General features: G+C 37.3%; 1 long non-coding RNA gene across 1 annotated transcript in view; it reads right to left on the reverse strand.

Moving 5' to 3' along the window:
• LOC134757910 (uncharacterized) overlaps nt 1-19,858 on the reverse strand; it is a 415,727-nt gene that overhangs the window by 385,445 nt on the left and 10,424 nt on the right. Inside the window, exon 2 of the long non-coding RNA XR_010132512.1 lies at nt 18,178-18,267. This is a non-coding gene — a long non-coding RNA (uncharacterized lncRNA). The remainder of the gene's footprint in view (nt 1-18,177; nt 18,268-19,858) is intronic.

The raw sequence follows: 19,858 nt of genomic DNA on the forward strand, positions 1-19,858 counted from the left end.
TGGTTTAAGATGGGTGCAAGTTAAGGGATATGTACCTTTGGATTGAGAAGTGTGGTGAGAGTACAACAACCAAAGTGGCAATGGTACTGGATGCTTCATCTAAGTAAATATTGAAGTCATCAAGAACCATGTAAGGGTGGTTCAGGAAAGGGTGGCACTGGACTAGGTGCTGAGGGAGAGTTACTATGATATATTCAGTGACTGTATCAAGGAAGAGGAGGTGTGGGGGATTCTGACGGCATGAGCTCCAATGCTGGTATTTAGGGGAGATGGGCAATGAACGGTGCAGCATGACAACGGTGAGGAGGTACTGGTCCAACCATTGGGCTTAGTCATCTGTGGAGCCCTGAGTATGGCAGGAGGTTTAGTATGTCTCCTCTGAGGCTTTAAATGTCTATAGCAGCAAACGAACATTCCCCTATGCATTTTCAAATACCACCTAAAGGGGTGTTATTGCCCCTGGTTATTTCCAAACCTCATTTTCTTGCCCTTTGTTGGCACTGTCTCAACTATGTGACCCTTTCAAATTTGTAAAGTTCTATACATATCCACACCAAGATTATTGTTACATAGCCCCAACAGTCCCATTTTAATGGAGGTCAAGACGGCTTTCAAGAGAACCTCTTTTTTCACCCAGTGGTTTACAAGACTTCTATGTTTTTATTTACATTTTTAGGTATGGAATCCTTTGCTTAAACTAGTTACATAGAAGTACAAATGAATAAAACACATGTATTTAGTATTAGTATTTTCCATTTAAATTCTGAGTGTGTGTGTGTGTGTGTGTGTGTGTGTGTGTGTGTGTTGGTAGTTGGTGGGACAATTGGCAGAGAAAATAAAGTAGCATGTTTTAAAAATGACAACCTTAATTCAAAAGGATGAGACTCTGATAGGATACTTTCAGACCCCACATGTGTGATGACACTTATTTGTAGAAATTATCCCTTCCTGTATGTGGTATTTTTTAAATTATACTGCCCAGTAAGATACCCATTCTGCCTAAACCTGCCTAAGATAATGCTAAAGGTAAATCTAAAGGAACAGGGATGTTTAACAGTTTTTTCAGGGATGTTGGCATTAAAAATATAGCCGGGCAGATCTGCTGTGTTCTTTAACCTGCCACAGTTTAGAATGACCTCAATCTGAAGTTTGCAGAACACCAAGCCAAAGTAGGGTTGTAAACGGGGATGTGGACAGGCTACTCTGAGTTTTTCCTCAGCAAGGGCTCGACTTTGGGTTTCTATGTCCATCCTTGCCAAATATAGTCCTAGCAAGAATCTTGCTAAGTCAATTTAGAGAGAATCAGCCATCCTTCACGTCTGATCACCTGGCCTGCCTTTATCAAGAATCCTGTTAAGTCCATTTAGGAAGAAGCTTCTCGCCCTTGATGTCTCTTCCTAGTAATTTTCCACCCACTGACCTCCTTATGCTGCTCTTTGACTATAAATTTCTTTTTAACTTTTATTTTAAGTTCAAGGGTACATGTGCAGGTTTGCTATATAGGTAAATTGTCTGTCATGGGGTTTTCTGTACAGATTATTTGGTCACCCAGGTAATAAGCATAGTACCCAATAGGTAATTTATAGATCCTCACCTTCTTCCTACCCTCCACCCTCAAGCAGGCCCCAGCGTCTGTTGCTCCCTTCTTTATGTCTGTATGTACTCCAGGTTTAGCTCCCACCCATAAGTGTGGACATGCAGTATTTGGCCCTCTGTTCCTGTGTTAGTTTGCTTAGGTTAATGGCCTCCAGCTCCATCCACATTACTGCAAAGGACACCATCTCGTTCTTTTCATGGTTGCACAGCATTCTATGGTGTGTATGCACTCCATTTGCTTTATTCAGTCCACCATTGATGGGCATTTAGGTTGATTCCATGACTTGGCTATTGTGAACAGTGCTGAGATGAACACATGCATGGATGTGTCTTTATAGTAGAATGATTTATATTCCTTTGGTATATACCCAATAGTGTGATTTCCGGGTTGAATGATAATTCTAAGTTCTTACGGAAATTGCCAAACTGCTTTTGACAATGGCTGAAGGAATTACATTTCCCACAGTAGTGTACAAGCACTCCCTCCTCTTCATAACCTCACCAGCATCTGCTGTCTTTTGACTTTTTAATAACACTTGGCTACAAATTTCTTATTGTCCTTGTTGCATTTGGAATTGAGCTCAGTTCTAAACTGAAGTCTCTTTTCCCCTATTGCAATAGTTTCAGAATAAAATCTGTCTTTACTGCTTTAACTCATGTCTGGCCCTGGTTCTCTTTAAAAGAATGGAGGTAAGAGGTGAGGTATCTTACCTAAAAGAACATCCTGACAACTATGCACTCCCAAATCTGGTAACTTATTTCGTTCTTTACTGCAACTGCGTAAATACGTGTGCTTACGTGTGTGTATGGTGGATGGGTGTTCAGATAAATTGGAGACAATTTTATCTACTTTGCAGTATCATTACACAAATTAATAAATAATTTTATATATGTTAAACACTTAATAGACATGCAATATGCAATAAAGATTTCCTATTATTATAATGTTGTCTATGGGTAGGGCAGACAAGTAAATAAGGAAAACTGTGGTGATCATTAATAATAATTTAAGCAGGCTCATATCTTAAATTTTATAGAGCTCTGACTTTTACCAGAAATTATTTTCAGTTCTTTTTTATTGATAACAATGTTATTAAGAATAATAAACGAGGCCAGGCACAGTGGCTCACACCTATAATTCCAGCACTTTGGAAGGCCGAGGCGGGTGGAACACTTGAGGTCAAGAGTTTGAGACCATCCTGGCCAACATAGTGAAACCCCGTCTCTACTAAAAATACAAAAAATTAGCTGGGCATGGTGGCAGGCGCCTGTAATCCCAGCTACTTGGGAGGCTGAGGCAGGAGAATTGCTTGAACCTGGAAGGCGGAGGTTGCAGTGAGCCGAGATGGCGCCACTGCACTCCAGCCCAGGCGACAGTGTGAGACTCCATCTCAAATAAATAAATAAATAAATAAATAAATAAATAAATAAATAAATGAGCTGATTTAATACTTCAAATTCTCTTATGTGTTTAATGCTAAGTCTTCAGAACACTTGCAGCCCACATCATGCCTAAAATTATCCCTTGACAAACTTTGGTCTTTTTCATACTGAAAATATATGAAAGTGAAATGTATTCCATAAAATAGGCTTCCTCAGCCTCCGATCTGTCCTCCTCTTGAGGACCCTGATGCTTTAGAGATCATTTAATTTTCCTCCTCTTGAGGACCCTGATACTTTAGAGATCATTTAATTTAGGAAACAAAATAGACACCATCACATGACTTTTCATGCATTTTCTCCTCTTTTCCCCTTCTTGTATCCCTAGGAAATGAGAAAAATGTGTAGCTATCAGGGCATGAGAGTCATTCCTCATCAAAACTCATTTTGCTTTTGATCCTTGAGGAAAAGGGAGATACTGAATTGGTTCATGGGGAAGTTGGTCAAATTCCAAAGATGGTAAGCCTGTGTGTTTTCCCATGCCATCTTGTTTCTTTTTCATATAGTCTCTACTAGTTTTCTAAATCTTCAGAATGACATAAGATTTCTAATATCTACTTAGGTACAGCCTCCCAGGGACTGGTAAGTAAGTTGGATATATTCAGTAGCTTATTAACATCATTGGATTATCCAAAATAAATTTAAAAACAGAATTTACATAGGGCAGCAATTAGTTTACAATTGCTCTAGTAAATTAAAATGAAGAGAAAGTAAATTCATCCCCTTCTGTAGCTTGGTTTTGTTACCCACCAGGATCTGCCATGCCACTCAAAGACTTTCAGCTTGTGGCAATACCCCAGAGGACTCTCAAGAGAGTTTATTGACTTAGAAGAGGCTGAAAATACTTAATTAAGTAAGCCTACTGCACCATGGCATGCCTGTGCATTCTTTAACATTTTTCCCATCAAAAGGTGGGGTCTATATTCCCTTTCTTAAATCCAGGTCAACACAGGACTCTCTTGTTACCAATAGAATGTCACTGAAGTGATGTTGAACTTCTGTGTTTAGGTCAGAAAATGCCATGCATCCTCTGCGTGGTTTTCTTGTAATACACTCTCTGTGGGAAAACAGTCACCATGTACAAAATCCAACTACTTTGGATATCCATTAAAGAAAGACTATATGCAGGCACAACTGTTGAAAGCCCTAGCAGAGCATCTAGCATTGTGAAAATGGCTAATGTGTGATTGTACTCTCATGAGAGAATATCAATTATTAAAATGCAACAAAAATGTACCCTAAATCTGCACATCAAATGTAGTTGATGAGAAAAACTCCATTTGCTATTGAGTACTTTCAAAAAATATACCAGTATTGCTAATACCTATGAATGCATTATTATATTTTCTGAGCCAAAGTGGAACAAAATTAGTCTACATAAGCTGTACTGTTGATGTTTCCAGATTACTTGAAATTTCTAAGTAATTCACTAAATATAAGAGGATCATCAGAGTTCAAGGCAGAAGTCAAATTTTATTTCATATTTTGAATTCATTTGATATATATGATTCTATATCATAGAATTCCCGTCAAATGCATTCATTCTCAAGGAAAATCTTTGTTGAAAGCTAAAAAGTAGGTCTATTTTTTCAAGATTGTTTTAAAAATTAACACTTGATGTATTAGTTCGTTCTCACAATGCTATCAAAAACTACCTGAGATGATAATTTATAAAGAAAAGAGCTTTAATTGACTCTCAGTTCCACAGGCTGTACAGAAAGCCGGGAGGCCTCAGGAAACTTACAATCATGGCAAACGGGCAAAGAGAAGCAAGAATGTCTTCACATGGCGGTGAGAGAGAGAGAGAAGGAGAGAGTGCTGCATACTTTTAAACAACCAGATATGGTGAGACCTCACTCACTATCATGAGAACATCAAGGGTGAAATCCACCCCCATGATCCAATCACCTCCCACCAGGTCCCTCCCTCAAAAATGGGAATTACAATTCAACATGAGATTTGGGTGGGGACACAGAGCTAAACCATATCACTTGCAAACACTTGAATAAAAGATAAAAACTGCTTCTAATTTGAATCAAGTCCCTAACAGTATGTTAAAAATATTAATTAAAAGTGAACTCAGTCATTAAGTATAAAGCAGAATTGTTGCTTCTATTTTGTTTATTCCATACCAATATATTGCCATACTTCCTTCCTTTACTATCTTTTTAAAAAAATCCTAGGGCATAAGAAAGCAGCCCTTATTACATTGGAAACTGAATTATACATCATATACTTTTCGGTAGTATCCATAACCAAATTACCATAAATACATTAAGAACATCAAGATGCACAGTGACAATACAAAATTAAGCCAAATGGAAGTCTGAAAATACTAATTTGTAATTGCCTTATTGTTCTCTAAAGGCCTAGGGAATGTAGAAAGATAATCTGGAAATCAACTTGGAATTGGATTGAGAAAAAAATGAATAAATGTGAGGGAATAAAGAAAGTGAGAATTGTGATTCTGATTTATTACTGGGAGAAGGCTGAGATTTAATTTAATATTGTCACTTTTATCACAGGAAGTGGCATGTTAACCATATTAACTGTAAACTATTAACAATAGTATTACTACTAATACAGTAGAGTTAATAAAAATTAGGATAATATTATCCCAAAAATTGGAAGAAAGAGTTATACTGGCATCGGAATCCAATTGTATATTCGGTAGAATATGACATGCCCCTGTTCTTCCTTATCTTTTTTCTGATCCTAAATATGGGCCTGTGGACTATGTCTCTGCAGAGAGAATTTCCACTCCGATTTAAAGAGAAAGTAGACTAATTATATATATTTTTTCCAATTTAGACAGAAATAATCATGATAACATTCTTGCAGAAAACTCATACATTCCACTTTAGACCTTTATTGAAAGTTTTCTTTTGTGGGTGTCATTCAGAATTTTGAGACTTCATGATTATATTCTAACTGATGATTGAATTACTTAATTGTATCTGTCAAAAGCAATGAGGCAATGGAGAAAGGAACTTGTGTTATTTTTAATGGAAATAATTTGTTTGCTTTATTTCATCAAATTACATGCAGGATAATATTACAGGATGATTAATTAACAAGGATGCAAACTAATAGCTTAATAACTCTGAATTCCATGGGTTTTTCTACAGCCAAGAAAAAATGAAGATGATTTTATTTATTTATTTATTTTTTTGAGACAGAGTCTTGCTCCGTCGCCCAGGCTGGGGTGCAGTGGCGCGATCTCGGCTCACTGCAAGCTTCGCCTCCTGGGTTCATACCATTCTCCTGCCTCAGCCTCCCGAGTAGCTGGGACTACAGGCGTCCGCCACCACAGCCGGCTAATTTTTTGTATTTTTAGTAGAGACGGGGTTTCACCGTGTTAGCCAGGATGGTCTCAATCTCCTGACCTCGTGATCCAACCGCCTCGGCCTCCCAAAGTGGATGATTTTATTTTTAAAGGCTCATACAAGTTATGAAATCAGTTAAATATATTATATTTTAGGTAGAGTTTATCTGATATGCTTAGTTAATTTTCACCTACATTGGAAATTTGCAATGCAGAATGTCTAAAATAGACTCCCAGTAGCAAATGCTCTGGTTAAACTCCAATGTTATGTTGGTCAGGTCAACATACAGAACTAGATGAAGGAAAATTGAGTTCCTAGCCAAGAGGCAAATTGATCAGAGTAGACAAGTAGGATAATACAACCTATTGACTCCCAAATAAGTAGAAACTCATTTTTGCACTCCTAATTGCACAGGGGAGATTTTAAACCTGGCCAAACTAGGAAAAGTCATGCAGAACATTTAATCAATTAGTAAAGGAGCTGAGTTTTCATTCATGGCCATACCTGTGTTTCTTTGAAGAAGAATAACCCATTTAAAGGTCCTCTTGATTACAATAAACAACTTATCTTTAAAAGATTCCATACATACAGATATAATAGTTTTAACCAATGAATAAGGATAAGAATTGTCACAACATAACTTCACATGACTGCTCTTTTAAAAGTGTTTTTAAAAGTTTTATAAAATCTTTTATTAGTAATAGTAATTAATTATATAGCCAGAATTCCCCAAAAACCCAGGAAATATATCAAGGCTGTCTTTTCTTGTCTAAGTATGCTCCAAGGCAAATTTATATTCAATAATTACTGAACGTATCACCAATTTATTTGCTACTTATTGTAGAAAACAAAACGCTTGAGGAATCTCATTCTTTCTAAGTATACTTATTGAGCATCTCTTATGTTTTGATGCTCTGCTGGTTGTTGGGGATACAATGGTTGAACAAGATGGTTATAATTGCTGCCCTTATTGAACTCAGGCTAATGGGGATAGCAGATATTGCAAAATCAAAGGTAACACCACAAAGCAGTATTAAAGAGAACAATAGTGTGATGTTGTTCGAGGAACATACGTATTCCTCACTTCCTAGTATCTTTCCAGAAAGAAATGACATTTAGATTAAGATCTGAGGAATAAGTAGAAGTGTTTAAATCAATGTATGTGGTGGCATTGTGATGTTCTCCCTAGATCCCTTTTCATGAATGAAGGACTTGGATCTTTAGCTGGCAAAAATGAAGCTGGCTGACAGCATCAAGCTGTCAGGCCCCTTCATAAATTAGATAAATCTTTGGACAAAGAGAGTTGCTTTACCCAAATTTTTCAATTTGGATGCCCTTACTTTTTTCTTTTGCCTGATTGCTCCGGCTAGGACTTTCAGTACTATGTTGAATAGGAGTGGTGAGAGTGGGCATCCTTGTCTTTTGCTAGTTCTTACAGGGAATGCTCTCAACTTTTCCCTATTAAGTATGACGTTGGCTGTGGGTTTGCCATATATGATTTCTATTCTTTTGAGATATGTTACTTCAATGCCTAGTTTGTTGAAGGTTTTTATCATTAATGAATGTTGGATTTTATCAAAAGCTTTTTCTGCATCTCCTCAGATGGTCATATGGATTTTGTTTCTAACTCTGCTTATGTGGTGAATCACATTCATCAATTTGTGAATGTTGAACCACTATTGCATCCCTGGAATAAAACCTACTTTATGTGATAAATTATCTTTTTGATGTGCTATTGAATTAGATTTGCTGATATTTTGTTGAGGATTTTTGTATCTACGTTCATCAGAGATGTTCGCCTGTAGTTTTCTTTTTCTGTTGGTGTCCTTGCCTGTTACCAGAGTTACACTGATTTTATAGAATTAATTAGGGAGGAATTCCTCCTCCTTGATTTTTGGAATAATTTCAGTAAAATTGGTACCAGTTCTTCTTTGTATATATAGTAAAATTCAGCTGTGAATGGAAGATATTTTATTACTGATTCAATTTCATTACTTATTATTGGTATGTTTAGGATTTTTTTTCTACCTGGTTCAATGTCAGGAGATTGTATGTTTCCAGAAATTTATCCCCTTTTTCTAGGTATACAGTGTTAATAAAGTCTACAGTAGTATATAATAATATCCTAGACCTTCACATTCACTCACAACTCACTCACTGATTCACCCAGAGCAACTTCTAGTCTTACAGGCTCCATTCATTATAAGCACTTTATACAGGTGTACCATTTTTATCTTTCATGTCATATTTTTACTGTACCTTGTCTATGTTTAAATGTGTTTAGATACACAACTACTTACCCTTGTGTGACAACTGTTTACACTATTCAATTCAGTAACATGCTATACAGTTTTATAGCCTGGGAGCAATAGGCCATATCATATAGCCTAGCTGTGTAACAGGCCATAACATCTAGTTTTGTGCAAGTACACTCTATGATGTTTATACAATGATGAGGTTGCCTAATAATGCATCTATCCCCATTGTTAAGTTATGCATGACTGTACGAATTTCAAACAAAATGCAGTATTAGATGATCTCGGACTATAAAAGATAATAATTAAAGTACAAAGAGAAATACTGTTTATTGCTAAGGAGTACATCCCTAACTGGCTGGGGCTATAAGACAGATATATTAAAAGTAGAGAAATAAATCTTTGTTTTAGATATAATGAAATATGTTTATTCAACCCTGTTCTTCAACTAAATGCAACAAAAAGTACCAAATTGATGAAATAGCTAATGAAATACTCTGAAAAGTAATTGTAGCAAGCAGGTTCATTTAGGAAACTGGAACTCAAAGTAATGCTGATTCAGTGATGAGTTTCCTATATTTGCTTTTTTTCTCTATTATGCCCAGGCCTGGAATCAAATATAACTCAAACCCCAGAACTGAGCACCATTTGCGAACAGAAAAGATTCAAGAGATTTCTTATTTATCTTACTTGAGAAGTGTACAACAGTCTCACTAAAGGTCAGAGCTAGTGAGGAAAAATGCCAGTTTTATTTTATTTTTTTCCCCAATCTTTTCTACCCAGGAAGGCAATCTCAAGGCAGCAAAAGATGTGGCAATGATAAAATTAGGGGCACTGAATAGGCCCTAAATTCCACAGGAAGGGAAACTTTATCTCCGACCAGGGGAAATGTAATACAAAAATCGTGAAGAGACTCTTCGTAGCTTTTCCCTGTCTCTGTCATCTCATTCCTTGGCAACAGAGATAGATAAAACCATTAGAAATACATAACAAAACTCCAGTTTTTAGTGAGACATCCACAGAAGAGGGACACTGGGATCTGGCATGTATTAAGGAGAAGAGCACAAGGAAAAACCTCAACAAAGCTATAGCATGAAATTGAGTGTGAACTCAAGCACTCACTAACAAACTTCTCATGTGTCAATCTGATAATAAATATCATATCAAAAGCTTTTCAAATTGAACTAGGGGACAGACCACCAGCCAGGCTGTAGACTGTCCACCAGTTGTCACATAAAATGAAAGAACACTGCAAACACATTAAAAATGAACTGAAATTAGAATGATCAGTACGCAGAAGACAGGTTAGAAATTTCAGTCTTTTTTTTTTTTTTTTTGAGACAGAGTCTCGCTCTGTCACCCAGGCTGAAGTGCAGCGGTGTGATCTCGGCTCACTGCAAGCTCCGCCTCCCGGGTTCACACCATTCTCCTGCCTCAGCCTCCCAAGTAGCTGGGACTACAGGCACCTGCCACCATGCACAGCTAATTTTTTGTATTTTCAGTCGAGACGGGGTTTCACCGTGTTAGCCAGGATGGTCTCGATCTCCTGACCTCGTGATCTGCCCGCCTCGGCCTCCCAAAGTGCTGGGATTACAGGCCTGAGCCACTGCGCCCAGCCCCCAGTCTGTTCTTAAATGAGATGATTGTCTGCTGAAACAGAAAAGACAACAACAACAAACATTTTCTTTAGGAATAAAACAAAATATAACATAGTATTCAAAACACTGAAGATAAAATTCAAAATCATTTGACATACAAAGAATTAGAAAAATTTTAAAAACTTTCAAGGGAAAAGATAACTAAAACAAGCCAATACTGAAATGAAACTGATCTCACAAAAGGCTTTAAAGTAACTACTCTAACTGTATTGTAAGAAGTTAGATAAGTCACTCTTGAAATGAATGTAAAGGCAGCACATATCAACATGCAAATAGAAATAAAACAAAATAATTGAAATATAAATTCACTTGAGGGCCGGGAGTGGTGGCTCAGGCCTGTAATCCCAGCACTCCATCTCAAAAAAAAGTAGCCCTGAATAATCAATAAAATTTCAATAAGGGTATCTATAAACTGAAAAGATTAGCAAAGACTTGTACACCGAAAACAAGAAAATATCACTGAAATAAATTAAAGAAGGCACAAATAAATGAAAACACATTCGGTTATCACAGATTGGAAGATTTAATTTTGTTATGATGAAAATGCCACACAAAGGAATCTACAGATTCAATGTAACCCTTATCAAAAATCCCAGTAATGTTCTTGCAAAAATAGAAAACCCATCCTAAAATTCATATAGAATCATAAGGGACCCCAAATAACCAAAGCATTCTTGAAAAAGAAGAATGAAGTTTAAGGATCCACATTTCTTGATTTTAAAATATTATTCCAATTTTATCATTACACAAACATATATCAAAACATCACACTATTCCATCATAAATAGGTAACACTATTTCATGTCAGTTAAAAACAAAATAAAACTTTAAAAAATTAATTACAAAATTACATTGATCAAAACAGAGTGGTAGTGGCATAAAGAAAGTCACACAGATCAATGGAATAGAATAAAGAGCCAGCCTGGAAATAAACCCTAACACGTCAAATGATTTTCAATAAATGTGCCAGCACCATAAGATAAAGAAAATGAAGTCTTCTTATAGATGATTTTGGAAAAACTAGATATCCACATGCAAAAGAGTAAAGTTAAATTCATACTTTATATCATATACAAAAATTAACTAAAAATAGATCAAAGACATAAACAAGACATAAAACCATAAAACCCTTAGAGGGAAACTTTCGTGACAATGAATTTGGCAATGATTTCTTGAATATCACACCAAAAGCACAGACAACATAAAAAAAAAAGAGTAATTTGGATGTCTCAAAATTTAAAAATTTGTAACTCAAAGCACACTAACAAGAGAGTAAAAATCTCCAAATACCTTAGAAAATAAATAACACACTGTACATAATCCGCCCATCAAACAGAAATTGTCAAGATACATTTCTGTCGCCTAGGCTGGAGTGCAGTGGCGCGATCTCGGCTCACTGCAACCTCTGCCGCCTGGGTTCAAGCAATTCTCCTGCCTCAGCCTCCCGAGTAGCTGGGATTACAGGCACCTGCCACCACACCCAGCTAATTTTTGTATTTTTAGTAGAGACGGGGGTTTCACCATCTTGGCCAGGCTGGTCTTGAACTCCTGACCTCGTGATCCACCCGCCTCGGCCTCCCGAAATGCTGGGATTACAGGCACCTTCCACCACACCCAGCTAATTTTTGTATTTTTAGTAGAGACGGGGGTTTCACCATCTTGGCCAGGCTGGTCTTGAACTCCTGACCTCGTGATCCACCCGCCTCGGCCTCCCAAAATGCTGGGATTACAGGCGTGAGCCACTGACGCCCAGCCCCATGAATCCTAACTTATTATTTAAATAAATGCAAATACATTAAAAACTCTAAAAGTCAGAGATTGGCAGAATTGATTTTTTTCTTTTTTTTAAACTTTTATTTTAAGTTCAAGGATACATGTGCAGGTTTGTTACATAGGTAAATGTGTGTCACGGGGATTTGTTGTGCAGATTAATTCATCACCCAGGTATAAAGGTCAGTACCCTCTCCCTCCTCCCAGACTCCACCCTCCAATAGGCCCCATTGTGTGTAGTTCCCCTCTATGTGTCCATATGTTCTCATCATTGGGCTCCCAGTTATAAGTGAGAACATGTAGTATTTCATTTTCTGTTCCAGTGTTAGTTTGCTAGCGATAATGGCCTGTAGCTCCATCCATGTCCCTGCAAAGGACATGATCTCATTCTTTTCTATGGCTGCATAATATTCCATGATGAATATGTACCATATTTTCTTTATCCAGTCTATCATTAATAGGCATGTAGATTGATTCCATGTCTTTGCTGTTGTAAATAGTGCTGTAGTGAACATATGCATACATGTGTCCTTATAATAGAATGATTTATATTCCTTTGGGTATATACCCAGTAATGGGTATGATGAATTGAATGGTATTTCTGTCTTTAGGTCTTTGGGGAATTGCCACACTGGCTTCCACAACGATTGAACTAATATACAGTCCCAACAACAGTGTATAAGCACTCCTTTTTCTCCACAACCTTGTCAGCATCTGTTATTTTTTGACTTTTTAATAATAGCCATTCTGACTGATGGGAGACAGTATCTCATTGCGGTTCTACATGAAGACACATGCATATATGTGTTCATAGCAGCACTATTCACAATAGCAACAATGTCAAATCAACCTAAATGCCCATCAATGGTAGCCTGGACAAAGAAAATGTGGTAATATACACCATGGAATACTATGCAGCCATAAAAAGAATGTGATCGTGTCTTTGAAGGATCATGAATGGAACTGGATGCTGTTATTCTTAGCAAACTAATGCAGGAACACAAAACCATATACCACATGTTCTCATAAGTGGGAGCTGAAAGTTGAGAACACATGAACACATAGAGGGGAACAACACACACTGGGGCCTATTGGCAAGTGGAAGGTGAATGGGAGGAGAGAGAGGATGAGACAAAATAACTAATGGGTACTAGGCTTAATGCCTCAGGGGCAAAATAATCTGTATAGCAAACCCCCATGACACAAGTTTACCTATAGCAAACATGCACCTGTATCCCTGAAGTTAAAAGTTAAATTATTCTTAAAAAGTAAATTTATGACAATCAAGTGGGCTCTATTCCTGGGATGCAAGGCTAGTTCAACATACACAAATAAATACATATGATTCACCACATAAACAGAATTAAAAACAAAAACCATGTGATCATCTCAATATACGGAGAAAAAGCTTTTGATAAAATCCAGCATAGCTTCATGATAAAAACTCTCAACAAACTAGGAATTGAAGGAACATATCTCAAAATAATAAGAGTATCTATGACAAACCTACAGCCAACATCATATGGAGTGGGCAAAAGCTGTAAGCATGCCCCTTGAGAACAGGAAGGAAAGGATACTCACTTTGACCACTCCTATTCAATATAGTGCTGGATGTACCAGACAGAGCAGCCAGGCAAAAGAAAAAAAATAACAGGCATCCAAATAAGAAGAGAAAAGGTAAAACTATCTCTCTTCACAGATGATATGATACTATACCTAGAAAACCCCATAGTCTCTGCCCAAAGGCTCCTAGAACTGATAAAAAAAAAAAGAAAAAAAAAAACTTCAGTAAAGTTTCAGAATACAAAATAAGCATACAAAAACCAGTAGCATATCTATATACCAATATTTTCCAAGCTGGGAGCCAAATAAAGAATGCAATCTCATTCATAATAACCACAAAAAAATGAAATACCTAGGAGTACAACTAACCAAGAAGATGACAAATATCTACAAGGAGAGCTACAAAACACTGCTGAAAGAAGTCAGAGACAACACAAAGAAATGGGCAAACATTCCATGTTCATATTTAAGAAGAATCAATATCATTAAAATAGTCATTCTGCCCTAAGCAATCTATAAATTTAAGACTATTCTTATCAAACTACCAATGTCATTTTTCACAGAATTAGAAAACTATTTTATAATATTTCAAGTTCCTGATCTTTCGATGGGGAGTTTTGTTTTCACATTCTTTGATGCCCTTGTGGGTTTAATTGTAGCATAAGTTAGGTTTAGTAGATTGGCTTTGTTTCTGGATTCTTTCAGGGGACCAAGGCTCAGCTCAGTACTCCTGGGCTGCATGCTCTAACCTTAGGGTCTTGAACCAGCCCCACGACTTTGTTCTTCCGCCCCTCAAAGTCAAGCACCTACCGTGCTGGAGGGGCTGAGGTGTTTCCAGTCTCTGGTAATGACAGTCTGATGGGGACTGCCTGAAAATGCGCTCTGGCAGGGCAGCAGAGTGTCCACGGGAGAGTGCACTGTGGCAGGGTAGCCATGGACAAGTGCACACAAGCAAGGTGGCAGGGGATAGGGGGAGGCCACAGGTGGCAGGGGTTGTGGGTGGGGAAGCTGCAGGTAAGTGCACATCTACAGGGCAGCAGAGAAGTCACGGGCAGGTATGCAGAGGTGGGGCACCATAAGCACATGCATACCAGTGGGGCAGCATTGGGTCCCAATGCCCATATGCACCTACGAAAATGGTGGGGAGAGGCTACAGATGGATGCATATTGTGGTGGTAGTTACAGGAATTTGTAACTGTTTTAAAACTCAGAAATCTACTACAAAGTAAGTAAACACATACATGCATGCATGCATACATACATATATTTAAAAAGTCCATTTTCTTTTATTAAATTAAAAATAAACAACTTTTTGGTTTACATAAGTGATATACAAGTTTAAGGCATGAGAGGAATCTCTGGCTTTGAACGGGTCAGATAACATTTTGCTGGTATTATAAAATAGGATTGGACCCTTGAAAAAGAGAATTTAAATAGGTAAAGAGGTGGCAAGAAGGGCATTTTAGGAGCCTAAAGAAAATAAAGACAGCTGCAAAGGATGGATGTGCAGCACAGGCTCTGGAAATAGTGACTCTTTGCATAAGACTGACGCAGAGGATTTGTTTTAGACAGGAGGCAGTAACCTGGAAAGTCTGAGGGAACTAGGACTGTGTCCAGCATGTATAATTGACTTGCTACTCTTTGTGTGCAGCTGGGAAACACTGAATACTTTTAATAAAATAAGTGATGTGGTTATAACAACATATTAGGGATATTAGCTTTAATGCACTCTATAAGGTGGATTGAAAGTAAGAGAGACTAATGGGGAGTTGATTATGTTAACTCAAACATAACAAGAAAAGCGTCCAAGCTAAAACGACAGCAGTGTGATTGAAATATATAAAAAACTAGACTCGCAAATTATTTCAATATTGGATATAATTTCAAAAACATAATTTCTCATGACTTATTTTCAACTGTTCTTTCCTAATATTTCAAGGTGAACAAAATGTTTCCAGCATGTTTTCTGAGGATTGATTATTGATGAAACCAGTTGAAAATATTTTCCTAAACCTGAAAAACTCCTTTGAATGCATTAAAGGAATTTAGATTTAAAATAAGAATCCAATGATTTGCAATATTTCTGATGTCATCAATTTGCCAGAAATGGTTTCATGACATTATTAAAACATTCGAGATGGCCTGTACTATCAAAGGTGAAAGTTTCAAGTATAATAGGAAATCATGTATTTCATTGCTTGTTAATTTTAATGTAAGCTCATAGAATGCATTTATACGTACCCAGTGCCTTTATAAAGTTCATTTCTATGTAAATACAGGAATATCATAAGCTATCATGAAGCACAGACAGGCAAGTCATGCCAAAACCATTCTTATGGCAGCTATAAAATGAAGAAAACCAATAAAGCTAAGTGTTACCCTCTCAAATCTTTACTTCTCTCATCTTGTCCAGCATTAGTGTGTGGGATGTATTAAATCTAACCTGGAGATATCCACCCACCTTATTTTTCCACCCATCAAAGTTTGGCAGTTTGTGTTGAATGGACACAAATAACCCTCTTTATGGAGCAATCTGACCTATTCAAACAAAAATATATCATTCCTCCTGGTCCATGAAGAAAATTAAAGTAATCAATACTAATCTCTAGTCAGCATTTCAAATAAAATAACAGGCAGCATTTATATTCAACCAAAGTGTATTTAAAATATAATACACCTGTGCATACAAGAGAGGCTTGAGGTGGTATTGTCATGTATCATATGGTATTGCAAGCATAATAAAGATAGTTGTGGCAGAGGAGCAGGAAAGTAACATAGAAAATGAAATAAAGGTATTACCCATTCATCTCTGCTTCGTTAAAGCATTTCACACTCTAGAACCTTTAAATCTTACTGACAATTTTCAATGTACGTTAAAAAGTAAAATGCACTGGGGATGTCCATTGGAAACTAAGAGAAAGATTCTTCTACACAATCAATATATAGTTATTTCCTTTGTCTCCCACTTTTTTTTGGTTTTCACTTTGCAGACACTATATTTTCTTTATTTTGATGAATATACTAAATATCTAAAGTTTGAGCAGAGAAGCAATGCTGCTCTGGCTTAAGCAGCAAAAGATGACCTAATAGGATATTCCATCTTAAATTTTGTTTCACAGTTGAGCATGAATTGCATTCTGAAAACTGGGCTACATAATTTGATTGATTTATTACATTCCTTAATGTGTCAGTCTAAAATCAATAATAGAGGACTTGAAGAAGCCCAGTCTTTCTTTTTTTTTTTTTTTTTTTTTGAGACGGAGTCTCGCTCTGTCTGTCGCCCAGGCTGGAGTGCAGTGGCGCGATCTTGGCTCACTGCAAGCTCCGCCTCCCAGGTTCACGCCATTCTCCTGCCTCAGCCTCCCAAGTAGCTGGGAATACAGGCGCCCCCCACCACACCCGGCTAATTTTTTGTATTTTTAGTAGATACAGGGTTGCACCATGTTACCAGGATGGTCTCTATCTCCTGACCTCATGATCCACCCGCCTCAGCCTCCCAAAGTGCTGGGATTACAGGCGTGAGGCACCGCAAGAAGCCCAGTTTATGTCAATGACACCACCTGCTTTAAACTCAATGGAGACCAACATCACAGGAAACTTTCAGATCCTATCTATGATGCACTCTATTGCGACTTGAGACACTGAGCAAAATAAGAAATGTGTAAAAACATGCTCTTCAGAAAAACAAAGAGAACAATAGCATGTTAAGTCAATATCCAACATAAAAATGTAAACCTTGAGGTTTTGACACAGCCACTGAAGCTTTCAATTCTCAAAAAAAAAAAATGGAGAGGCTGTGAATTAGATTACAGAAATAATTTGTATGTTACATTTTATACTGTGATTTTTCTTTTGGGGTAATCATTTTGCAGGACATCTTGTCTAGTCTCTATTTGTTTACTAAGAACTAGAAGCTTGTATCTAATGGACCATGCAACTTTACTATAATAGGTAGACAGTATTTTATAAAGAATTTGAAGAATGATTTGGAAAATAAGCCCAGTGTTAATACAATAGGCATGATTCTTGGGGGTTTTGTGTTCAATATGGCAAACTGTAAAACAGTCATTTTAACTGTTTCATTTTTTCACATACAAAATGTATGTTTTTGTGAACACCTGCAAAGCCTCAAAACATTGCTTGAGGAACTTCTATTTTTTAAATTAGATTATAATCATCCGTGACCACAGACACACTATTAACATCACTCAAATTTGCTAAAAGTGACAAAAGTATAGCCCGGTATACAAGATGGAAAAACATTTTTTAGGTAAATTTGGTGGTTATGAAAGAGGGAAAAAAGGAATATACTTTGTTGTTACCAGCTGCTGAGCTGACAGCTTCCCGCAACAGCTTTTTAGAGACATTTTTTCTAAGTTCACATTTCTTTGTGGGCATTCACACACGCACCAGTGACACACTGAGCCCCAGAAATGGACAGTAATCTGTAATAGCAAAGCTGTATGGATTCAAGGGGAAGCTGCAACAACCTGTTTGGGCTCATATGCAAACAACAGTGTCTTCTCCTTCTGATCTGTTATGGACAATTACCACAAGAAGAACTCTCACCTGGGTGTCGGTTTGGGTTTTGTGACTTTGTATGTGGGATCTGAAAGTCCAACGTCTGGAGACAGAGAGTAGAAAAGTGGTTGCCAGGGGCTGGGAGTAGAGGAAATGGGAATAGGTTGGTTAAAGGGCACAAACTTTCAATTATAAGATAAACATGTTCTGGGAATCTAACTTATAGCATGGGTAGTGATGGATGTGTTGATTTGAGTGCGATAATAATTACACACTGTATACATATATGAGATCATCATACCATACAAATCTTCATTTGTCCATTAAATATTTAAAAATTTTAAAAAATGTTTCAGGTGCTGGCTCAGCTTATCCAGGTATTTAAGTTCTACCAAGATGTCTCATCACATTTTTTTTTTTTTTTCTGGAGATGGAGTCTTGCTCTGTCACCCAGGCTGGAGTGCAATGGCGCGATCTCAGCTCACTGCAAGCTCCACCTCCCGGGTTCACATCATTCTCCTGCCTCAACCTCCCAAGTAGCTGGGACTACAGGCGCCCACCACCATGCCCAGCTAATTTTTTGTATGTTTAGTAGAGACAGGGTTTTACTGTGTTAGTCAGAATGGTCTCGATCTCCTGACCTTGTGATCCGCCCGTCTCGGCCTCCCAAAGTGCTGGGATTACAGGCATGAGCCACCGTGCCCGGCCCTCATCACATCTTTTAAACCACACTTAAAGGGTTACCCCATCACAATAACATTTTGTGGTCTTTGTGGTTTCTGAGTTTCTGTGGGTAAACTGCGAATTACATAGTCTGTGAGGAACTAGAATTTGAGGTTAGACACATCTGGACTGAACAGATTTGCCACTTCCTATACCTACGCACCCTTGGACAAGTTGCATAATTCCTCAAAGTTTCTGTTGACTCACGTTATTTATATCACAGATTTACTATAAGACTAAGTAACATATGTAAAGGACATTATACAATGTTTGACACATAGCAATTCTCTAGATATGTTAGGTTGCTTTCTTTTTGATATATGTTCTAGTACACAAAAGCAAAATAAGCCAAATTTTAAGTAAACGAAAAACCTAATTTCTGAAATATATAAGCAATATAATTTGTGTATCAGTTAATCAAGTCATGAGTTTCACATCAATCCCAAGTTACATTAATCATAACATTATTTGTTATTACTGTTATTAATCGTAACAAGCAACATTACATTACTTGTTAATGATAATAAGAGTAACACCTTTGTTATGATTAGGATGGCTTTGCAAGTAAATGCTTTCCTTAGCTACCTCTTTTTTCTTTCTTTCTCTCTCTCTTTCCCCTTCCTTCCTTCTCCCTCGTCCCTTCCTTTCTTCCTTCCTTCCTTTCCTTCCTTCTTTCTCCTTCCTTCCTTCTCCCTCCTTCCTTCCTTCTTTCTTCCTTCTTTCTCCTTCCTTCCTTCCCTCTCTCTCTCTCTCTTTCTTTCGTGTCTTAAAATTGAGGTGGGTTTTACATCCCCTGAAAGGACATTTTTCATGCTACTTCCCAATCACTCTACCCATGACATGCCTTTTCTTCTTATATCTAATACCATGGGTTACTTTCGCCTGTTCTAGAACTTTATATAAATGTAATCATACAGTATGCATTATTTTGTGTCTATATTTTCACTCAGCACAAAATGAGATTCATCCATACTGATTTACATATCACTAGTTTATTTTTATTGGA

The sequence above is a fragment of the Gorilla gorilla genome, chromosome X, assembly GCF_029281585.2.
Source record: "Gorilla gorilla gorilla isolate KB3781 chromosome X, NHGRI_mGorGor1-v2.1_pri, whole genome shotgun sequence".
Lineage (NCBI taxonomy): Eukaryota > Metazoa > Chordata > Mammalia > Primates > Hominidae > Gorilla > Gorilla gorilla.